The sequence below is a fragment of the Pseudorasbora parva genome, chromosome 25, assembly GCF_024679245.1.
Source record: "Pseudorasbora parva isolate DD20220531a chromosome 25, ASM2467924v1, whole genome shotgun sequence".
Taxonomy (NCBI): Eukaryota; Metazoa; Chordata; class Actinopteri; order Cypriniformes; family Gobionidae; genus Pseudorasbora; species Pseudorasbora parva.
Genome location: NC_090196.1, coordinates 29,046,719 through 29,053,651, shown reverse-complemented (window position 1 = coordinate 29,053,651; position 6,933 = coordinate 29,046,719). Strand labels below are relative to the sequence as shown.

General features: G+C 37.2%; 1 protein-coding gene across 1 annotated transcript in view; it reads left to right on the top strand.

Moving 5' to 3' along the window:
* Nucleotides 1-416: 416 nt before the first annotated feature.
* plxnb2b (plexin b2b) overlaps nt 417-6,933 on the top strand; it is a 245,161-nt gene continuing 238,644 nt past the window's right edge. Inside the window, exons 1-2 of the mRNA XM_067436860.1 lie at nt 417-665; nt 2,006-2,217. The gene's annotated coding sequence lies outside the window, so the exon portion shown is untranslated. The remainder of the gene's footprint in view (nt 666-2,005; nt 2,218-6,933) is intronic.

Below are 6,933 nucleotides of genomic sequence, written 5' to 3'. Positions count from 1 at the left end.
AAGTCTTCCAGAGTCGCGGTCAAAGCTGATTCGAAAGACCGCCGTTCGCCAGTTTCTGTGTTTACTAAGAAGCATGCAAACGCAACTCGGCCGTTGTCATTATGGCCCCGCCCACCGACTATACACGATGTGATTGGCCCGTCCAGATTGTGAGGAATACAGCTCAGAAGGGTATTGAGAGTTCCTAGACGACACTTGCGGGCAGATTAAATTTGATGCCGCTAGGATGCGTCTAGATTTCTAGGCTACTGATATGTACCTTTACTAATATAGAGGTGAGTACAAAGATGTTTGTAAAGTACCTTTTTTTCTGAGAGTGTACTGTATATATACATTTATTTATTTTACCAATATTTCCTCCGTATGGGTACAGGATGGAGCTTTGCATGTGAAAGCAGCCTGAGGGCCCTGTCATCCCTCCTTTGATTTGGATCCGGATCTCAGGGCTGGAAATAGATGAGACAGATGGCAGAGTGATGGGACTGGATCAGGCTGAGCGGCCGTGCCGTGCCGGGCCGCACCCACGCCGTACCCGCTACACCGTGAAATCACTGGGGGTTTTGCACCAAGCCCACACGAGAGCTCTTGCTTTCTCCGAGAGAAATAGCTGCTGGTCTGAAGGATAAAAATGTCTGGAACATCTCCACCGCAAATACTGAATTACAGTAAGCTGTAAAGTTACTTTTATTAAGATACATTTAAATGTTATAATGAAATAAAATAACAAATGTAGCTGTTTTAAAGTGACGTGTGACGAATTTGTGCTCTGCATTTAACCCATCCAAGTACACACACACACACACACACACACACACACACACACACACACACACACACACACACACACACACACACACACACACACACACACACACACACACACAGACAGAGAGAGATGTGCTCAGCCATATTCACTCCACCAACCAACAATTCCTGATATGAGACTCCAACCTTCGGTAACTTAGAAATATTATAAAAAGTAATAATATTGTAAGAGCATTATATTGAATTATAGAGCAAACAATAATATAAACAATTATATATATAATATATATATTAAAACATAGTATTACTATATATATATATATAAATATGTGTGTGTGTGTGGGCAACTTAATAATATACTATAACTTTTTATAGAGCAATCATATTGCACTAGAGCTAAAATAATTTATTTTTATTACTTATTAATATTAAATACTTTAATACTTTATAACTTAAAGATACCTATAATTAAGTTTATTATTATTGTTACATATTGATATTATAAAATAAATGGAAATATGATAATACCACAAAATATCAGTAACTAATATTAATTATTATTAGTTACATATTGATATTATAAAATAAATAGAAATACAACCATACCACCATATATTAGTAACTAATATGATAAAATACATGTAAAATAAAAGTATTAGAGACATAAAGTTACTTTTAATTACGTTTTATTATTATGATTAGTACAGCAATAAGTTACTTATTATTATTATTATTATTATTATTATTTATATTATTAAAAATCAAAATAAAATATAATTGTATTATAAATTATTATTTAATTATTAAAAAAACAATTATATTGCATAATAGAGCAAAAGTCTATTATTATTATTATTATTATTATTATTCATAATAATAGCAATAAATGTGATAAAATATGCATTTTTATTATTAATAAATTCTTATGGATATTAAAAAAACAAATTATAATAATTTTTATCAAATATTGTTATTATTTTGTTACTTTATGCAACTGAAATGCTGCAAAAATTCATGAGAACAGAAAGAAACAGTAATAACCAAAGCCCAGTATAAGGTATTAGTCTGATTTAAAAATGAAGGCTGTGGATGAGGAAAATGAAGATGCTTTTGTGCTCTTTGATCAAAGTGATGACAACAGCCTAGTTATCTATGAGTGTGTGTGTCTGCCAATTCAGTGAAGGTGGGATCATTATCAAGAAATAACAGTGACATTTCCGTTTCGGCTTCCCAAACGCAGGTTATTTATGTACGAGTCGGCGTGAAGTCTAGATCTGGGTGAATAAGGAACCAGTATTGAATCGGGTTGAGTGGAGGACTGAATATCATGTCACATCATCTCACACTTCACTGAGTCGTAAAGCTACACAACTCTCAAACACAACGCAGGGCGAACAAATCCAACAGATGCAAGTGTGGACGCATGAATGGAGCTGATCTCAAAGCACACAGGTGGGCATGCCTGAGCAACACAATTAGTACATCCACCTGGTCAAAAGTAGGATCTTATTCTTCACACACACACACACACACACACACACACACACACACACACACACACACACACACACACACACACACACACACACACACGTTGTGTTTTCATGTTTCACCCCTAAATCTACCCATCACAGTTGGGTTAGAAGTCAGTTTTCTATACATACATGTACATGCACTAACATTTGTATAGAATTTATGTACAAATGGCTTATTTTGTTTACATTACAAGTGTTTTTATGATAAAATTGCAATACCCCACCCATTGGTATCACTATGGTATTTGGTACGGGGGCCCAGCAAGATGGTTTGTACCCAGGGTCCAAAATTTGGTGCTACGCTGCTGACGATTACATTTCATATATTAAAAACACCAATGAAATCTGCCTTCAACTGTCTCATAAATTTGGTTTCTAAACGCTTGAATCATGACCAAAAAAAAAAAAAGCCTGGACAAAGATAATGTGCATGTGCAGACCTAAACGGGCGTCTCAGAAAACAGTTTCAATAGCAACCAGAGAGGAAGCTGCAGTGACACGATGACTTTACTAATCAGCGATTGGCTTTTTCATTTAGACGGCGGGATTATTCGCCATATTGGGAGTTGCTCTTTCTCCCATTCATAAGTAATCGGAGTGCACCATCTTCCTATATATAAAGTCTTTGAGTTAACCAATAAATGTAATCGTTAGCTTGGTGAACAGTTTTGGAGAATTTGATGTTTCCCCATTCAAGACGAGAGGCGTTTTAAAGATGGCAGCCGAATTAAATTACTTTTATCTTAGGCCCTGATCAGACAGAATGCATTTTTCAGGTTTGATTTGAAACCGCGAGGCGTACCACACTGCATTTTTTGGTTGAATTTTTTGTATTTTAGAAAAGTGCGCTGTGGTATTTTTATGTTGCTAGGCAACCACCGAATCAGCTGTCAGTCTAATCAAATGCTGCGTCCCAATTCGCTACGTCCTATGTACTCTTTTTGTGAAGAAAAAGTACTGTGTGTAGCAGAAAAGTATGCAAGCTTCGGACATATTACTTTGTCTTCTTTAACAGACCCTGTGTCGCTTAGTTACGTGCATCCCGTCACCGTTTAAACTGCCCTGTTAATCATCGTCACAGTTAAAATCCTTCACATTCAGTTTAATCTCCTACCGCATCAGAGAGAAATGTGCCGCACGTTGATCTCTCATTCATGGGTCTTTAATGCAGAGACTCTCGCTCTCCTCGTGTGTTTGCAGTTTAAATATAATGATGCATTTAAAAGTTAATGGCCAAATGTGGCAGGTGAAATATAATGTGGACAGGACAACTCTGAATAAATATATTTCTGTCAAAATACTTATAGTTGGTCACTCAATCCCCTTTATCTAAACCTCTCTACTTAACCCTCAGACTCGCACATCCGTCATCTTTGTAGTTTTTTAACGCTTTTTTATCCGCGTTTGTAGTTCTAATCAAATCCTCATCCAACTCGCAATGGGTTGTGGGCAATATCAGCCGTTAGAGTGCGCGTCGAATTCTGACTGGAAACAGTAACAGAAAGTAGTAGAAATAGTAATAGTAAACCATCCGGGTATCTTTGGAATACTCTTCTCAGCATACTACGATTTGGTTGGGACATAATAATTCTATTTTCGAGTACTATTTAGTATGGATAGTATGCGAATTGGGACGCAGGGAAGGTAATCTCACAACAAAAGGCCCGCCTCTCCATTCGTTCGATTGAACAATGGGACAAAAAAAACGTGAATGATGTTGAGGGTTTTTTTGCTCAGAGTTGATTTTTTTTCAGGTGCTCGAAGCACTCATGGTGCTTAAACAATGCGCAAAAACGCTCATTGCCAATAGAAAACAATTAAAAAATTGGCCCACTGCAAAATAACGTGTCCTGTCTAATCAGAGCCTCAAAGGATGCATCCCAATTCGAATACTATCCATCTTAAATAGTCCCAAACCATAGTATGTTTAAAAGAGTATTCCAAAGATACCCGGATGGTCTACTGTTTCAAAGTGTATATCAACGCACACTCTAACGGCTGATATTACCCACAACCCATTGCGAGTTGGATGAGGATACAATTAGAACTACAAACATGGATTAAAAAGTGTTAAAAAAAAACTACAAACATGACGGATGTGCGAGTCTGACGGTTAAGTAGGCTATGGGTTTAACTTTGACAGTTGACAAGGCAGTTCAAATGGTGACATGATGCACGTAACTAAGCGACGGAGCATCCGTTATAGATGACGAAGTTGTATGTCCCGAAGATTGCATACTCTTCTGCTACACACTCAAAAGTAGGTAGGGGAGAGCAGGGGTGAAAGTACCATTTTTCAGAAAAACTTAATTTTAAAAGAAAATGATTTAGATATATATTTGCTCTGGTCAATATCTCACAAGTGTGGTCTATCAATAGCAGGTGGTATTTTGTACAAATGCAGAACGACTACAGTATAATTTCACTTTGAACATAAATTGCAGATTAAGTTGTTACTTTTGACCCCATCAGTTGGGACGAAAGTAACACACAGGTAGGTCAAAAGTACACAACAATATAAGCTAGATTGTTTTGTGTTACTCTTGTTTTTATTAAATATACCTGACTATGAACATTTTAACATGTAACTGCAAACATATTTTGTAGCTACTTTATCTTGCAAAACAATTTTTAAGTTAAATTTTAAGTTCAAATGTTTCAAATATAACCTGACAGTACAAACTTGTAGGTTTAGAATATTTTTTTGTGCAATGCCAATTTATTTGATATGGTTTTTCTTCAACAATATGAACAATATGACAATTAAATTAGCATAAAATGCATTATATATATAAAAGTGGGACAAAAGTAACAAGTGTTACTTTCGTCCTGACAGGAAGTCCTGACATTTAAGCACGATTTACTTTTATACTGAAAAACTCTGAAAAGACAGACCTTCAGGATGTGTAACAGCAATAAATAATCTGTAGAGTGATCATTACTGTGACACATGAAACCAGAAACACAACTTGCCATTAGAAAAAAAAGTACAGCTTCAGTAATTTACTTTCCGTATTCGAAAAACTATATTTTCGGACCCAACCACGGTAAACGATGACGAAATCACATGATTTTTGGCAGATCTATCAAGGGTTGCGCACTGAATGTGCTGTCATAGCTTGGGATGCAAATGTGGTCAGGGCTCTGAGAAAATCACTTTGTTACTTTCGTCCCGCGTTACTTTCCCCCCGGTTCTCCCCTACTTTTTAGTTTTTTTAAAGTAGGCAAATTGGGACCCAGCATTTGTCTACAAAAGGCGCGATCGCAACAGTTATACACGTCTGTCAAGCGCGTTGACATGGAAAAACAATAGAAAAGTACTGTGTTTGAATGGAAAAATGCACATTGTTAACGGCCCCTTAAACAAGCCAGTTCTGGTCTGACTGGTCTGGTTGTTTAGGGCACATTTCAGCCTGTTAGGTTGGGGGAACAACTGCAAAATAAAACTTTTGGAAACCGAGGGTAACGCAGATTTGACGCATTGACAGGGGATGCCCGTTGAACACGCGTTCATTGGTTAAAAAGGCAATTTTCTTACGATTTATGAATAGTTGGAATGATTGGGGATAAGTAGGCCTACTCAACTGACCAAAATATATAACACTGGCCTAGTGCTTTTTGGATATTTTATTGAAAAATAAAATTACATAGTGCACCTTTAAGTGCTTATTTTAACAGTGATATCTTTTTATTATTATAATTTTTATAATATTGTGGTATTATTTAAACTAAAAGTATCTTGAAGTCCGGGTTTTTAACACATTTATTATTACTATAACAATTTTTATTTGAAGATAACAATTAAACTCGACATAAATTTGTTGAGCAATTGTGGCGGGAAAATTGTTAATAAGGCAACAGTCAAAATGTCAGCGCATTAAGAGAGAAAAAATGTAAAAGCACAGACGTCTATTGAAAGTCCTATTCAGAATTCCGTTTTGTACACAACTCTAGTCAGCTCTCTGAGGTGTGCGATGAATCAGATGGGGCGCTTTAGTGAAATGTGTGTGTGTGTGTGTGTCTAAAATAAGCCGCAAAGAATGTGTGATGAGTTTTTCTCAACTCCTCGATCTCACGCTATGCCACCTATCCGCGTGCAAGAGCCTCCATCTGCTACACAATCTTTCCACCGGCACGGGAAGCAACCTTACTGGGACGATTTACAGGAGCCAAGATCCTTCACTTGAATACATCGAGTCTGAGGAGCCTCATAGAGGGAAAAAAGACGCTGTCAGGGAAGTAAATCATTATGAATCAGGCTATGAAAACGGAATCGGCAGTAAGGCCGTATTGACTTTCTGTCTCAAGGTCTGAAAGAGGATGGATGAGGAATTCACATCTTTTATGGGTAGTTAAATTTAACCAAGGCCTTTTTCTGCTTTTGGACACACGGAGAGCCCGTGTTGTTCGTCACGGCCAGTAGAGGGCGCTCTAGCGGCGTCGTGCGCGCGCACGTAAACAGGCAGATGGAAACGATACTTTATTGATCCCTGAAGGGAAATTCAGTGCAAAACGGCAGCAACATCAAATAAAGTGTGCATAAATACACAACTTTCAACAAACAGCACTAAACATTACACAGAGGGCAGCCAATCGTGTCATACTGAAGTCTCACACTATCCAGCGTCGACTC